General features: G+C 36.7%; 1 protein-coding gene across 2 annotated transcripts in view; it reads right to left on the bottom strand.

The window, feature by feature from the left end:
• The window catches only part of Cpsf100 (cleavage and polyadenylation specificity factor subunit 2), a 57,216-nt gene that overhangs the window by 28,477 nt on the left and 10,855 nt on the right, over positions 1-17,884 (bottom strand). The window contains exon 2 of one of the 2 annotated variants that reach the window (XM_089090166.1): positions 10,261-10,388. The exons of the other annotated variant lie outside the window; for it this stretch is intronic. The gene's annotated coding sequence lies outside the window, so the exon portion shown is untranslated. The remainder of the gene's footprint in view (positions 1-10,260; positions 10,389-17,884) is intronic. 2 annotated transcript variants of the gene reach the window in all.

Raw genomic sequence — 17,884 nt, 5'->3', positions numbered from 1 at the left:
TGGTTTACCTTGTCACAGTTACATTTTCTTGATTTTTCAAAGTTCATTTTGAATTTCTTTCGTTGAAATGCAAGAGTTGGAATATTTCAGTAGTGTTTGGTTGTGGTTTACCTTGTCAAAGTTACATTTTCTTGATGATTTTTCAATGTTCTTTTTGAATTTCTTTCGTTGAAAAGCAAGAGTTGGAATATTTCAGTAGTGTTTGCTTGTGGTTTACCTTGTCACAGTTACATTTTCTTGATTTTTTCAAAGTTCATTTGAATTTCTTTCATTTGAAATGCAATAGTTGGAATATTTCAGAAGTGTTTGGTTGTGGTTTACCTTGTCAGAGTTAAATTTTCTTGATTTTTCAAAGTTCATTTTGAATTTCTTTCGTTGAAATGCAATAGTTGGAATATTTCAGTAGTGATTGGTAGTGGTTTACCTTGTCACAGTTACATTTTCTTGATTTTTAAAAGTTCATTTTGAATTTCTTTCATTGAAATGCAAGAGTTGGACAATTTCAGTAGTGTTTGGATGTGGTTTACCTTGTCACAGTTACATTTTCATGATTTTTCAAAGCTCATTTTGAATTTCTTTCGTTGAAATGCAAGAGTTGGAATATTTCAGTAGTGTTTGCTTATGGTTTACCTTGTCACAGTTAGATTTTCTTGATTTTTCAAAGTTCATTTTGAATTTCTTTCGTTGAAATGCAAGAATTGGAATATTTCAGTAGTGTTTGGTTATGGTTTACATTGTCACAGTTACATTTTCTTGATTTTTCAAAGTTCCTTTCGAATTTCTTTCGTTGAAATGCAAGAGTTGGACTATTTCAGTGGTGTTTGGTTATGGTTCACCTTATCACAGTTACATTTTATTGATTTTTCAATGCTAATATTTAATTTCATTCGTTTACAATCTCGAGTGTGAATAGTGCAGGAGTTGTTTGTTATGGTTATCAATGGCACTGTTTAAGTTTTACGATTTTTCCAAGTACACTTGAAAACCTTTCATTGTAATTAGCTTGTTTGACAATTTATGCATGTGTTGTGTTTGGTTTACCTTCTCAAATTTACATATTAAATAAGTTTAAATTTTAATTTTTATTTTATATAGTTGAAAATAACGAGTTGGAATATTTCAGTGTTGTTAGGTTATGGTTTACCTTATCACAGTTACATTTTCTTGATTTTCAAATTCATTTTGAATTTCTTTCGTTGAAATGCAAGAGTTGGAATATTTCACTAGTGTTTGGTTCTGGTTTACCTTGCCACATTTACACACATGTATACACATGTGTACATACACACACACACATACCCGCAGACACATACAAACACCCACATACACACACACACACACACACACACAAAGACACACACATACATACACACACACATACACACACACACACACATACACACACACATACACACACCCACATACACACACACATACACACACGCTAGGTTAGCCTACGTACGCGCGCGTACGTAGGCTAACCTAGCCTAACCTAACTTCGCCTAACCTAAATTAATCTACCCTATCCTAACTTAACCTAACCTAACTTAATCTAACCTAACCTAACCTAACTTAACCTAACCTAACTTAATCCAACCTAACCTATCTGTGCGCGTACGTAGGCTAACCTATCCTAACCTAACCTAACTTAATCTAACCTAACCTAATAATACACCTAACTTTTTGACTGTCTCTCACCTAACCTAAGATAACCTAAGTGAAGAGTACATGGTCTAACCTAACCGCCCATAACCTACCGTGTGTGGGTGTATGTGTGTGTGTATGTGGGTGTGTATGTGTGTGTGTGTATGTGTGTGTGTGTGTGTGTTTATGTGTGTGTGTGTATGTGTGTGTGTGTGTATGTGTGTGTGTGTGTGTATGTGGGTGTTTGTATGTGTATGCGGGTATGTGTGTGTGTGTGTACACATGTGTATACATTTGTGTAACTGTGGAAATGTAAACCAGAACCAAACACTAGTGAAATATTCCAACTCTTGCATTTCAACAAAAGAAATTCAAAATGAATTTGAAAATCAAGAAAATGTAACTGTGATAAATTAAATCATAACATAACACTACTGAAATATTTCCAACTCTTGCATTTCAACGAAAGAAATTCGAAATGAAGTTTGAAAAATCAAGAAAATGTAACTGTGACAAGGTAAACCAAAACCAAACACTACTGAAATATTCCAACTCTTGCATTTCAACGAAAGAAATACAAAATAAAATTGAAAAATAAAGAAAAATTAAATTTGACAAGGTAAACCATAAGCAAAAACTAATGAAATAATACAAATCTTGGATTTCAAAGAAAGAAATTCAAAATGAGCATTGAAAAATCAAGAAAATGTGACTGTGATAAGGTGAACCATAACCAAACACCACTGAAATAGTCCAACTCTTGCATTTCAACGAAATAAATTCTAAATGAACTTTGAAAAATCAAGAAAATGTAACTGTGACAATATAAACCATAACCAAACACGACAGAAATATTCCAACTCTTGCATTTCAAAGAAAGCAATTAAAAATTAACTTTGAAAAATCAATAAAATGTAACTGTTACAAGGTAAACCATAAGCAAACACTACTGAAATATTCCAACTCTTGCATTTCAACGAAAGAAATTCAAAATGGGCTTTGAAAAATCATGAAAGTGTAACTGTGACAAGGTAAACCACAACCAAACACTACTGAAATAGTCCAACTCTTGTATTTCAATGAAAGAAATTCAAAATGAAATTTTAAAAATCATGAAATTGTAACTTTTAAAATGTAAACCAAGATAAAAAACTAATTAAATATTACAACTATTGCATTTCAACGAAAGAAATTCAAAATGAACTTTGAAAAATCAAGAAAATTTAACTGTGGCAAGGTAAACCATGACCAAACACTACTGAAATATTCCACCTCTTGCATTTCAAATTAAAGAAATTCAAATGAACTTCGAAAAATCAAGAAAATGTAACTGTGACAAGGTAAACCACAAGCAAACACTACTGAAATATTCCAACTCTTGCTTTTCAACGAAAGAAATTCAAAAGGAACTTTGAAAAATCAAGAAAATGTAACTGTGACAAGTTAAACCACAACCAAACACTACTGAAATATTCCAACTCTTGCATTTCAATGAAATAAATTCAAAATGAACTTTGAAAAATCAAGAAAATGTAACTGTGACAAGTAAAAACACAACAGAACTCTACTGAAATATTCCAACTCTTTCATTTCAGCTAAAGAAAATAAAACTGAACTTTGAAAAATCAAGAAAATGTAACTGTGACAAGATAAACCACAACCAAACAATACTGAAATATTCCAAAACTTTCATTTAAAAGAATTAAATTCAAAATGAGCATTTAAAAATCATGAAACGGTAACTTTGACATGTAACCCCACAACAAACCACTTCTGAAATATTAAAACTATGAAATTTAAAATTCAGAAATTCAATGGTTATGTTTCATTAAAAGTAATCTCTCACTTGCACGGTCCTAAACACGCAAACGCAAATGAAATAGTCCAACTCTTGCTTTTTAACGAAAGAAATTCAAAATGAACTTTGAAAAATCATCAAGAAAATGTAACTTTGACAAGGTAAACCACAACCAAACACTACTGAAATATTCCAACTCTTGCATTTCAACGAAAGAAATTAAAAATGAACTTTGAAAAATCATCAAGAAAATGTAACTTTGACAAGGTAAACCACAACCAAACACTACTGAAATATTCCAACTCTTGCATTTCAACGAAAGAAATTCAAAATGAACTTTGAAAAATCAAGAAAATGTAACTGTGACAGGGTAAACCACAACCAAACGCTACTGAAATATTCCAACTCTTGCATTTCAAAGAAATAAATTCAAAATGAACTTTGAAAAATCAACAAAATTTAACTGTGACAAGGTAAACCACTACCATACACTACTGAAATATTCCATCTCTTGCATTTCAACGAAAGAAATTCAAAATGAACTTTGAAAAATCAAGAAAATGTAACTGTGACAAGGTAAACCATAACAAAACACTACTGAAATATTCCAGCTCTTGCATTTCAACGAAAGCAATTCAAAATGAACTTTGAAAAATCAAGAAAATGTAATTGTGTCATGGTAAACCACAACCAAAAACTACTGAAATATTCAAGCTCTTGCATTTCAATGAAAGAAATTCAAAATTAACTTTGAGAAATCAAGAAAATGTAACTGTGACAAGGTAAACCACGACCAAACACTACAGAAATAGTCCAACTCTTGCAATTCAACGAAAGAAATTCAAAATGAACTTTGAAAAATCAGGAAAATGTAACTGTGACAAGGTAAAACATAACCAAACACAAATTAAATCTTCCAACAATTTCATTTCAATGATATAAATTCAAATTTAAAATTGAAAAATCAAGAAATGTAACTCTGACAATGTAAACAACAACCACACACTACTGAAATATTGCAAGTCTTGCAGTTCAATGAAAGAAATTCTAAGTGAACTTTGAACAATCAGGAAAATGTAAATGTGACAAGGAAAACCATAACCAAACACAACTGAAATAGTCCAACTCTTGCATTTCAACGAAAGAAATTCAAAATGAGCTTTTAAAAATCCAGAAAATGTAACTGTGACAAGGTAAACCACAACCAAACACTACTGAAATAGTCCAACTCTTGCATTTCAACGAAAGAAATTCAAAATGAACTTTGAAAAATCAAGAAAATGTAACTGTGTCAAGGTAAACCAAAAGCAAACACTACTGAAATATTCAAACTCTTGCATTGCAAAGAAAGAAATTCAAAAGAACTTTGAAAAATCAAGAAAATGTAACTGTGACAAGGTAAACCACAACCAAACACTTCTGAAATATTCCAACTCTTTCATTTCAACAAAAGAAATTCAAAAGGAACTTTGAAAAAATCAAGAAAATTTAAATGTGACAAGGTAAACCACAACCAAACGCTACTGAAATATTCCAACTCTTGCATTTCAACAAAAGAAATTCAAAATGAACTTTGAAAAATCAAGAAAATGTAACTTTGACAAGTTAAACCACGACCAAACACTACTGAAATATTCCAACTCATGCATTTCAACAAAGGAAATTCAAAATGAACTTTGAAAAATCAAGAAAATTTAACTGTGACAAGGTAAACCACGACCAAACACTACTGAAATATTCCAACTCTTGCATTTCAACAAAATAAATTCAAAATGAAATTTGAAAAAACAAGAAAATGTAACTGTGACAAGGTAAACCACGACAAAACACTACTGAAATAGTACAACTCTTGCATTTCAACGAAAGAAATTCAAAATGAACTTTGAAAAATCAAGAAAATGTAACTGTGACAATGTAAACGACAACCAAACACTACTGAAATATTCCAACTCTTGCATTTCAACAAAATAAATTCAAAATGAACTTTGAAAAATCAAGAAAATGTAACTGTGACAAGGTAAACCACAACCAAACACTACTGAAATATTCCAACTCATGCATTTCAACAAAGGAAATTCAAAATGAACTTTGAAAAATCAAGAAAATGTAACTTTGACAAGTTAAACCACTACCAAACACTACTTAAATATTCCAACTCTTGCATTTCAATGAAAGAAATTCAAAATGAACTTTGAAAAATCAAGAAAATGTATCTGTGACAAGGTAAACCATGACCAAACACTAGTGAAATATTCCAACTCTTGCATTTCAACGAAAGAAATTCAAAATGAACTTTGAAAAATCAAGAAAATATAACTGTGACAAGGTAAACCACAACCAAACACTACTGAAATATTCCAACTCTTGCATTTCAACGGTAGAAATTCAAAATGAACTTTGAAAAATCAAGAACATGTAACTCTGACAAGTTAAACCACAACCGAACGCTACTGAAATATTCCAACTCTTGCATTTCAACGAATGAAATTCAAAATGAACTTTGAATAATCAAGAAAATGTAACTGTGACAAGCTAAACCATAACCAAACACCACTGAAATATTCCAACTCTTGCATTTCAACGAAAGAAATTCGAAATGAACTTTGAAAAATCAAGAAAATGTAACTGAGACAAGGTAAACCACAACCAAACACTACTGAAATATTCCAATTCTTGCATTTCAACGAAAGAAATTAAAAATGAACTTTGAAAAATCAAGAAAATGTAACTGTGACAAGGTAAACCACAACCAAGCACTTCTGAAATATTCCAACTTTTGCACTACAACAAAAGAAATTCTAAATGACCTTTGAAAAATCATGAAAATGTAACTGTGACAAGGTAATCCACAACCAAACACAACTGAAATAGTCCAGCTCTTGCATTTCAACGAAAGAAATTCAAAATGAACTTTGAAAAATCAAGAAAATGTAACTGTGACAAGGTAAACCACGACCAAACACTACTGAAATATTCCAGCTCTTGCATTTCAACGAAAGAAATTCAAAATGAACTTTGACAAATCAAGAAAATGTAACTGTGAGATGGTAAACCACAACCAAACACTATTGAAATATTCCAACTCTTGCACTTCAATGAAAGAAATTCAAAATGAGCTTTGAAAAATCATGAAATTGTAACTGTGACAAGGTAAACTAAAACCAAACACCACTGAAATTGTCCAACTCTTGCATTTCAACGAAAGAAATTCAAAATGAACTTTGAAAAATCAAGAAAATGTAACTGTGACAAGGTAAACCACGACCAAACACTACTGAAATATTCCAACTATTGCATTTCAACTTAATAAATTCAAATGAACTTTTAAAAATCAATAAAATTTAACTGTGACAATGTAAACCACAACCAAACACTACTGAAATATTCCAACTCTTGCATTTCAATGAAAGAAATTCAAATGAACTTTGAAAAATCAAGAAAATGTAACTGTGACAAGGTAAACCACAGCCAAACACTACTGAAATAGTCCAACTCTTGCATTTAAACTAAATAAATTAAAAATGAACTTTGAAAAATCAAGAAAATGTAACTTTGACAAGGTAAACCACAACCAAACACTACTGAAATATTCCAACTCTTGCATTTCAACAAAAGAAATTCAAAATGAACTTTGAAAAATCAAGAAAATGTAACTTTGACAAGTTAAACCACAACCTAACTCTACTGAAATATTCCAACTCTTGCATTTCAACTAAAGAAATTCAAAATGAACTTTGAAAAATCAAGAAAATGTAACTGTGACAAGGTAAACCACAACCAAACACTAGCGAAATAGTCCATCTCTTGCATTTCAACGAAAGAAATTCAAAATGAACTTTGAAAAATCAAGAAAATGTAACTGTGACAAGGTAAACCACAACCAAACACTTCTGAAATATTCCAACTCTTGCATTTCAATGAAAGAAATTCAAAATGAACATTGAAAAAATCATGAAAATGTAACTGTGACAAGGTAAACCATAACCTGTGTGTGTCTCTGTACGTGTGTCTCTGTGTGTGTCTGTGTGTGTGTGTCTCTGTGTGTGTGTCTGTGTGTGTGTGTCTCTGTGCGTGTGTCTGTGTGTGTGTGTGTCTGTGTGTGTGTCTCTGTTTGTGTCTCTGTGTGTGTGTCTCTGAGTATGTGTCTCTTTGGGTGAAACAGTTTGAGGCATTTTAGGCGATGATTTTAGAAAACAAAAGCAGAACTTTTAAAATCACAACAACTGAAGGTCAGTAAATAATTCCTTTGTTGGGCCCGGGGATGGCCTTTGGGGGTGTGGGTGGGGCTTGGGGGGCGCCGGTGAGCGTTTGGGAGCTGGGGGGGCAGTTGGGGGCCGGGGGAGGGCCTTGGGGGGCCGGGGGGACTTTTGGGGACCGGTGGAGGGCCTTTGGGACCCCGTTGGTCCTTTGGGAGCTCGAGGGGTCGGGGGGGACCGGTGGAGGGCCTTTGGGACCCCGTTGGTCCTTTGGGAGCTCGAGGGGCCTTTGGGGATCGGAGGAGGAGCTTTGGGGCACAGGGAGGGCCTTTGGATGACTGGGGGACATTTGGGGACCGGTGGAGGGCCTTTGGGACCCCGTTGGTCCTTTGGGAGCTCGTTGGGCCTTTGGGGACCGGAGGAGGACTTTTGGGGCACAGGGAGGGCCTTTGGGGCACATGGAGGGCCTTTGGGTGCCTGGGGACATTTGGGGACCGGTGGAGGGTCTTTGGGACCCCGTTGGTCCTTTGGGAGCCCGGGGGACCTTTGGGGGCCGGGGAGGGCCTTTGGGGCACAGGGAGGGCCTTTGGGGGTCCGGGGGGACAGTTGGGGGCCTGGGGGACATTTGGGGCCTGGGGATGGCCTTTGGGGGTCTGGGTGGGCCTTTGGGGGCGCCGGTGGCCCTTTGGGGAGCTTGGGGGGCTTTGCGGACCAGTGGCGGGCCTGTGGGACACAGGGAGGGCCTTTGGGGCACAGGGAGGGCCTTTGGGTGCCTGGGGGTCATTTGGGGACCGGTGGAGGGTCTTTGGGACCCCATTGGTCCTTTGGGAGCTCGATGGGACTTTGGGGACCGGAGGAGGACCGTGGGGCCCCCGGTGGTCCGTTGGGAGCCCGAGGGGCCTTTGGGGCCCGGAGGAGGGCCTTGGGGGGCTCATGGTGGGCCTTTGGTGCAAAGGGAGGGCCTTTGGGAGTCCGGATGGGCAGTTGGGGCCCGGTGGAGGGCCTGTGGGACCCCGGTGGTCCTTTGGGATCTCGATGGGCCTTGGGGGGCCGGTGGAGGGCCTTTGGGGGCACCGGTGGCCCTTTGGAGCACAGGGATGGCCTTTGGGGGTCCGGGGGGACAGTTGGGAGCCTGGGGGACATTTGAGGCCTGGGGATGGCCTTTGGGGGTCTGGGTGGGCCTTGGGGACCCCGTTGGTCCTTTGGGAGCGTGGGGGGCTGTGCGCCCCGGGGCCGTCCGACGGGGTTGGGGTAGGAGGATTGGAACCCTTTGGGGTTGGGTTAGAGGACCTCACAACACTGTTTCACCTTTAAATTCTCTTCTAAAATCTCTTCAAAAATCTTCTTTTAAAATGTCTCTATCTGTTTCGCCGAAATAGTTCCATAACCTGTCTAAAATGGTTTCGCCCAAATAATCCCTAAACGTAAATTCAGCGTGTTCCTTTGTTATTGGCATCTCTGTGCTAACGCATTTCAAATTAATATGAAACATTTTCGCGCGCTAAAACAATTCATCGCTAAGATGTTTCTTGCCTAATTGTTTCCATGGCCTTTGGTTATTAATATCTTTTGGAGTTCGACCAGTAGAACTGTTCCCGAGGCAAAGACATTAATGACTTGAATCTATTCCTGGAGAAATGTTTCTAGGCAAAAATTTTTAAAGTCTGATAGATGATGTCATTGATTGATTGATCTGTCAAGAAAGGGAAATTAATTTGTTGTTTCTAAGGGGAATTATTGATTCACGATAGGTGAATTGAGGTCGACAGCACAGGTGTTCCAAATTCCGGGTTTTTGTTGTTGTAAGTGCACGCTCTCAGCGAATGTCAAGGTCGTTGTTGTTGTTGTTGACACACTTTGATTACGCAATCAATTTCTTGGAAATTCACTTCCCCCTCGAGTCCTAGATCAATAACATTGTTTCCCGTTAGAATTCAATGCGCATGTGCAACCTTCGTCCCGGAGTTATTACACATAGAAACATCAAATAAATCGACCTTGGAAAAAAGAGGTCATTGACCCCATTAACCACATGTTCTCCCTAGGGAGGCTATACCCTTATATGGTGTGGGCGTGGGAGTTTTAAAAAAAGTGTCCGGATCGGGATTCGAAGGGGTATTGTGGGCGTGGGACTCAATAAGGCATCTCTACTATTGTGTATTAGTTCTGGTTTGGATCCCGTTCTGATTTGCACAAGCTCACACAAAAATTAATAGATATTGTATACCAGACACAAAATTGATTGGTGAGCATGTTACACTCAAGCGGACAGGGGGAAGACTAATGTAGATACATTTTCTTGTAAAGCAGGTTTTTATTGTAATTTAACTGTAAGAAAATGAAAGGACTTGCATTAAAAGTGCTTAGTCATAGAGTAAAGAATGATTTACTCTATGGTTTGATTAAGACTCTTTGAATATAATATAATTACTTGAACGCAAAAAGGTCAAAGAGCAATTATTAGTTATGATTTCTCTGCAAGTGGGAGGGAATACGCTGCAGCAGTGTGGCGTCACAAAATCCCCCTGGACCCAAACAAATCTCTAACCTATAATGCCGTTTAATACTTATCAACTTAAATAAGTTTTGATGGTTGATTTAACAATTAAATATGCCTCATACCTTTATATATGCGTTTAGACTTCAATACATACACACATTCTGCCGATTATTTCCTTTCCGAAGGAAATATAGGGGCCTGGTTCTAACACATTGGACAGGTCAAAATCTCAGCTCAATAGTAGCCAAAACTTTAAAAAAAAAAATTTTCAGAGTTTATAAACTTTCTAGAATTAAACAATAGCTCAGTTTTACCAACACCTCAAAACAAAATGTACCAAAAATTACATGAAAACTGTACCAAAGACAAAAAAAATATACCAAAAATATACGTTTTACGCTTCGCGTAACACGCGGATCGTTGGTGACGTAAAGTACTATCTATGAAAATTTTGCATAAGACATTTACACTCACTTTCTTTCTCCATTCCTTTGTTTTTCTTTCTCTTCTAATACAGTACATTACATCTGACAGTACTTGAAGAAATTGTTCGGAGTAACATATATTACAACAGAAACATTTTACTACAGGCCAACAAAAGTCATTGTTTTTCGGCCATTTACGACCATTTATAAACTTGGCAAACTTCAGAAAACTTTTTCAAACTCAAAACGAGCAAAAATTAACACGAGTAAGGCTCAAAACCCCTATGCCTTCCCAAGGCCAGAACATAACTTGCACTTTAGTGAAAAAAATTAATGTTTTTCCTTCTATAACTTTAATAAATCAAATAATATTAACATTTTGATTACTAAATATCAGTATATGTATATTAAACTGACAATGCACATTCATTTGTATTTTTTCAGTAAAGTGCAAATTTTGTTCTGGCCTTGGGATGGCATAGGGGTTTTGAGTCCAACTTATGTTAATTCTAATCATTTTGAGTTTGACTCGGTTATTTATTGTAATTTCTATTCCTTTTGGGTTTAGTTTATTTGTTGATACAGATTTGTGGTAGTTTCGAGCATGGTAGATTATTTGATTTTATTTTTGCTTGTTTTTGGTTCAATGGAGTTCTTTACTTTTCTTTCAAAAACTTATTGTTTGGAAACAGTTTTTTTTTATAAATTTTTGTGTGCTCTATATTTACATTGTTTTTTCAGGGAAAAAGAAAATAACACTTTAAATCTTTTCGTTAGTTAAGACTTTATAGTTTAGCCTGCTATTTGTATGTTAAAGAAAAATTTTCAGCAATTTTTAACAACATACAACATTTTAAAAATCTGGACACAAATAGTACTGTGTAACTTAGTTTCATACCTTCTCTAGTTGACCTGAAATGGAAAACTTGATACCTTTCGCAAAAAAATCTGTTTACTTTCTTTGATAGCTTGGATACACTTACACTATTTTGATTTGGTGAAATTTTAAGAGCAGAAGTAGCCTCGAAAGTTTGAACATAATACCCTCAGTCGTTCTTGGGATACTGCTGAGATGCCCTATTGGGAATTAACATTATTTCAGTAAACTTTGATTTAATCTTAAGCTAACATTTAGTTTTTAAACATAATGGGCAAATGGGAGGGTGGGAGTGGAAGGGGGATTAGTTGCCCTCCAATCACTTTCTACTATTTAACAGAGCATCGGCCCTTTCTATTTTCAATCGAATGAACCCCTTTCGAAGTTCCCACGACAACTCCTTCGATACGAAGTGCCCTGGTCTAAACAACAACATAAAATATTACTAATCACTTTCGACTATTAAAAAGGGCACTAGCCCTTTGAAATTCAATTAAAATGAGCCCTTTTCTGAGATTTCTACGACAAAGCCTTCTATAAAACCTTATGTGCCCCCAGGGCATAACTTAAAACCCTTGCCCTGAGGGCTATGGCAGAGTATCCTCCTCAAAAACATATTTTCCATCTGTAAATCAACTACGCTGAACAAAATGGCTATCTCAAAATTTTGATTGGATGTGTTTGGGGGAATGATGGGCGTGGGAGGGGGCTAGTTACCCTCCAATCACTTTCGACTATTAAAAAGGGTACTAGCCCTTTGCATTTCCAATCGAATTAGGCTTTTTTGAAGTTTCTACGACAACGCCTTCTATAAAAACCTTATATGCCCCCAGTACATAACTTAAAACCCTTGCCCTGAGGGTTGTGGGGGAGTGTCCTTCTCAAAAACCTATTTTCTATCTGGAAATTAATTAGCCTACGCTAGTTAAATTTTGATTGGAATTGGAAATTTGATAAATTTTGATTGGATGTGTTTGGGTAAATGATGGACGTGGGGAGGGGGGGGGGGCTAGTTGCCCTCCAATCACTTTCTAATATTAAAAAGGGCACTACCCCTTTGAATTTCCAATCAAATGAGCCCCTTTTGAAGTTCCTATGAAAACGCCTTCTATAAAAACTTTATATACCCCAGGACATAACCTAAAACCCTTGCCCTGAGGGTTGTGGGGGAGTGTCCTCCTCAAAAACATATTTTCTATCTGGAAATCAAATACGTTGAACAAAATGGCTATCTCACAATTTTGATTGGATGTGTTTGGGGGAATGATGGGTGTGGGGGAGAGGCTATTTCCCCTTTAATCACTTTCGACTATTAAGAAGGGAACTAGCCCTTTGGATTTCCTATCGAATGAGCCTGTTTTGAAGTTTCTACGACAACACCTTCTTACAAAAACCTTATATGCCCCCAGGGCATAACTTAAAACCCTTGCCCTGAGGGTTGTGGGGGAGTATCCTCCTAAAAAACATATTTTCTATCTGGGAATCAACTAACCTACGCTGAACAAAATAGCTATCTCAAAATTCTGATTGGATGTGTTTGGGAGAATGATGGACGTGGGGGACTTGTTGCCCTCCAATCACTTTCAACTACTAAAAGGGCACTAGCCCTTTGAATTCCAAATCGAATGAGCCTGTTTTGAAGTTTCTACGACAACGCCTTCTATAAAAACATTATATGCCCCCAAGGCATAACTTAAAACCTTTGCCCTGAGGGTTGTGGGGGAGTGTCCTCCTCAAAAACATATTTTCTGTCTGGGAATCAACTATCGTACGCTGAACAAAATAGCTATCTCAAAATTCTGATTGGATGTGTTTGGGAGAATGATGGACGTGGGGGACTTGTTGCCCTCCAATCACTTTCAACTACTAAAAAGGCACTAGCCCTTTGAATTCCAAATCGATTTAGCCTGTTTTAAATTTTATAAGACAATTCCCTCAATAAAAACTGTATATGGCCGCAGGCGATAACTAAAAACGTTTGCCCTGAGGGCTTTTCGGGAGAGTCCTCCTCAACAACATATTTTTTATCTGGAAACCAACTACGCTTAACAATATTGCTATCTCAAAATTTTGATTGGATGTGTTTGGGGTAATGATGGGCGTGGGGGGAAGCTAGTTGCCCTCCAATCACTTTCGACTATTAAAAAGGGCACTAGCCCTTTGAATTTCCAATCGAATGAGCCTGTTTTGAAGTTCCTATGACAACACCTTCTGTAAAAACATTAGATACCCCAGGACATAACTTAAAACCCTTGCCCTGAGGGTTGTTGGGGAGTGTCCTCCTCAAAAATATATTTTCTATCTGGAAATCAACTACGCTGTTGATTACGCTGTTGATTTTCCCGACATTTACAGGTCTATATCAAAAGCGTTTGCGGCACAAAAAGTACCGGATCAAGCTGCCGCGCTGCCCGGTTCACAGTCTGCTTTATTTGCACTAATTTCCGCTACAGAACATGAGCTAGAAAAAACTAGGGAATCTATAGTTACAGAGATAACTCGTTAGGTTTCTGCCAAGTGTGGCTCGAATGCGAAATCTGGTCTTAAAGATACAGCTGAGACTATAATTAGCGAGTTATATAAGTCTGTGTCACTAGAGTTCAACCCCATATTAGACCGTATCGAGCGTGAGTTGAAAATGTATAGAGTGCAAACCCGTAATCTGGAGGATCCAATTGAAAAAATCGAAGTCAAGCTAGACGATATTGATCAAGAAAATATGTTGGACAGTCTTGTTTTCAACGGTCTGAAGCAAAAGCCAGGAGTTAACCTTAAAACGACTATGCTCAGTGTCCTTTCGACACGGATGGGTGTTACTGGTATATCTTCTGGTGAATTATCAAGTGTTTTCCGGTTTAGAATGAATGGGCCTCATACCACCAGTGACAAAGTTGCCCCAGCTTTAGTGCGATTTGTTAGTAAAGAAGTTGCTCGAAGTGTTCTTACAGAAGTCTAAACTAGCTAGGTCTGGAATCTTTGTGTCGGAATCCCTTACAAAGCGACGTCGCGACCTGCTAAATGCCGCAAGGGATCGCTTTGGTGTTAAAAATGTATGGACCGACCGGGGCAATATACTAGTGAAGCTACCTGGTGAACCGTCTGCCCGGAAAATAAGATCCCTTGCTGAATGCGTTTGAATTCGTATTTGTGTTATTTTGTCGTTTTTTCGTCTCTGTACAGCTTTGTTGCCTTTTTTCTTTCTCTTTCTTGTTCATGATATGTTCAATTCTTATTATTATTAGCATAAACTCTTTTGGTTTCCCGTTTATTTTATTCTTGCTTTTCCTTTTATTTTGAGTGATAAGTTTTTTGTAGTTTTTGATTTTATTATTTCTATTATTATTTGCAAAAAAAATGTCTTGGTCTCCTATTTTTTTATTTCTTACTTTTTTTTTCTTTTTTTTCATTTAGAGAGATATGTTATATGTTTATTTATTTACTTTCGTTGGTTCTTCACTTGATGATTTAATGAGCCGACCTTTTCGTCTAGAAGAGATTCTATAGGCACCAATGGCAAGAGATGTTGAACCGTGTATGAACCAAGTTAGATTTCAACCGTTAAAAAATAGTACTTATGTCCAAAGATCGAAGCTAGACCCCGGGGAAGCCGATTCGTTGTGTTTATGCGCCTGGAATTGTCACCTCACTACTGGTTATGAGGATGTGTTGCAATTTCTTTCTGATTCTCAAGGAAAAATTAGTTTTATTGGTATATCAGAAATTTTTTTTTGTCAGGAACACTCTTTCTCGCTGTATTCTTTTCCAGATTATAATTTGGAGGCTAAAAACCGGACGTCACTTCACAGAGGGGGAATTGCGTGTTTGATTTCAAAGTCATTGACATACCAAGTAAGAAATGATATTGATGTTTGGATAGAGGGTAAGTTTGAAAGTTTTAGTATAGATTTAAATTTGGGTAGTAATAAATTTTTGATTAGTATTGTGTATAAGCCACCGAGCGCAAGCTCGGAAGATTTTGAAAGTGGATTTGATCAACTTACGCGTGCGGTGTCTCGGACAGGTTTAGATTTTATTTGTATGGGTGATTTTAAGTTGGATCTGCTATCGCTGAATGGAGTGAATCTTGATTTTTTTAATTTGATGGTTGCTAATGATCTTTTTCCCCTAGCTAATATTCCAACACGGGTTACGAGTCATTCAGCTACTCTCATTGACAATATTTTTGTTGGTTCGAAGCATCTGGACCGTAGTTATGCTGATGTGGTTCTGTACCCTTGTTCTGACCATTTTCCAGTTCTCGGAACGGTACCTTGTGTCCGCATAAAAAGAAATGAAAGAAAAAAAGTGAAGACTCGATCGTTAAAAAAAGAGAACTTACAGAGGTTTGGTGATGAGTTGAGCAGCACTGATCTTAGCGAGATTTTGGGGATAAAAGACGACGCTTCTGGGGCATTTGATTGCATGATGGGGATCATACAGCCAATTTATGACGAGACTTACCCAGTTAAATTTGTGAAACCGCATAAGAATCAACCCAGGAAGCCTTGGATAACTACAGAAATTCTTGAAGCGTCAGATTTAAGAAATCAAGTGTATGCAGATTATTTAAATAGTAAGTGTGTCAAGAAATTGGAAGAGTTTAAAATTATACGCAATAAAGTAAACTCTAATGAAAAGGAAAGCTAAAAAAGAATATTTTGCTAACAAACTGAGTTTAAATAAGGATAATGTGAGAGGAACTTGGAAGGTTTTAAATGGCCTACTAGGAAAGAGTAAAGAAGCTCCACCTAATTCGTTGCTGATTCAAGGAGAAGCAGTGAGTGATGAAACTATTATTACTAATAAGTTTACTCAGTTCTTTTCAAGTATTGGTCAAAATGTGCAGGAAGAAGGGTTAGTGAATTTTAATAATGATTCCTTGGAGGACAAATTTTTTGATGAAAGAGGAATTGGAAATGAAATTGAATTTCAACCGTGTACTGGAGATGAAATTCTGAACGTTGTGAAAACAATCAAATCTAATTCAGCAGGGACAGATGGAATTAACTTGAAGGCTTTTAAATCAGTGATGTGTTATTTAATACCATGTCTCGTCCACATAATCAATCTTTCCCTGGAAAATGGGGTATTCCCCGATGCGCTTAAAAGGGCAAAAGTCATCACTCTCCATAAAGGTGGGTCTAAACTAGATATAGAAAATTATAGACCTATATCAATCCTTCCCCTGTTTTCAAAAATATTTGAAAAAATTGTGCATAAAAGGCTATATGTTTACCTTACGAAAACAGGTATGTTAAGTGAAACTCAGTTCGGCTTTAGGAAAGGTCACTCGACGTCGGACGCCGTGCATTCTCTCTGTGATATTGTAAATAGATGCTTTGAATGTGGTGAAATCCTTTTGACTGTTTTTATTGATTTTAGAAAGTCGTTTGATACAGTGGATTTTAAAATTTTACTCAAACGTCTACAGTCCCTTGGAGTTCGTGGTAATTATCTGAAATGGTTTGATAGTTTTTTAAGCGGAAGATCTATTCAAGTTGTTTTAAATGATGCATTTTCTTCTCCCTATCAAGGGAAGTGTGGTGTACCTCAGGGATCTGTCTTGGGACCACTTCTGTACCTTGTGTATGTTGATTCAATGCGTTTTTACTTACCGGAGTGTTTTATCACGACTTTCGCGGATGCTACTGCTTTACCTATGTCTAGTCGAATGATTGATGATCTATTGTTGAAAGTAAGTAGGGTTTTAAAGTCATTTTATGCATTTACAAGTTTCAGCCTTTTGTCAGTGAATGTTAAAAAAACTAATTTTATGATTTTTAGAAGAGTTGGTAAGCCTCCGAGTGTTGATGGAGAGATATTTTTTTATGGTAAGCCTTTGTCACAGGTGCATGAGTGCGTTATTTGGACTTCCAGCTTGATTGTAATTTGTCTTGGAAGCACCATAGTGATCTTGTTGCAGCTAAAGTGCCTAGAGGTCTGGGAATTTTGCGTCATTTGAAGATTTTTTTACCATTATTGGTTCTTTTATGATTGTATCATAGTATGGTTTCGCCCTATATTTTTTATAGTTGTATCATTTTGTCTACCAATTTTCATACAAATTTCAAAAGATTGCAGATTTTACAAAATAAAACAGTCCGTCTTCTTGGGAATTATATAGAAATTGTGAATGATACCGCGTCATGTTTTAAAAAATTAAGAGTGCTTAACATTGGTCAGATTCGCGATTACCAAACTGCTATTTTTGCCTATAGATGTTGGAATGATGTATGTCCTCCAGTTTTTACAAATTTTTTTCGCGTAAATAGTTCACTCCACAGGTATGCGACTAGAGGCGGAAAATTTTACGGTTGAGTATAGAGACACCACACGTGCAGTTTTTGGAATTCGATATTTGGCTCCGGCTATTTAGAATGATATTCCAGTTGGCGTTCGGGAAGCTAACCACATTGGCTCGTCTAAGTAGAAATGAAAAAATAT

This window comes from Artemia sp. Qi Xiang Cuo, chromosome 6, assembly GCF_049724085.1.
Source record: "Artemia sp. Qi Xiang Cuo chromosome 6, ASM4972408v1, whole genome shotgun sequence".
In the NCBI taxonomy this organism is placed as follows: Eukaryota; Metazoa; Arthropoda; class Branchiopoda; order Anostraca; family Artemiidae; genus Artemia; species Artemia sp. Qi Xiang Cuo.
Note: the sequence above shows the minus strand (reverse complement) of the source record. Positions and strands in the feature narration are given on the sequence as shown.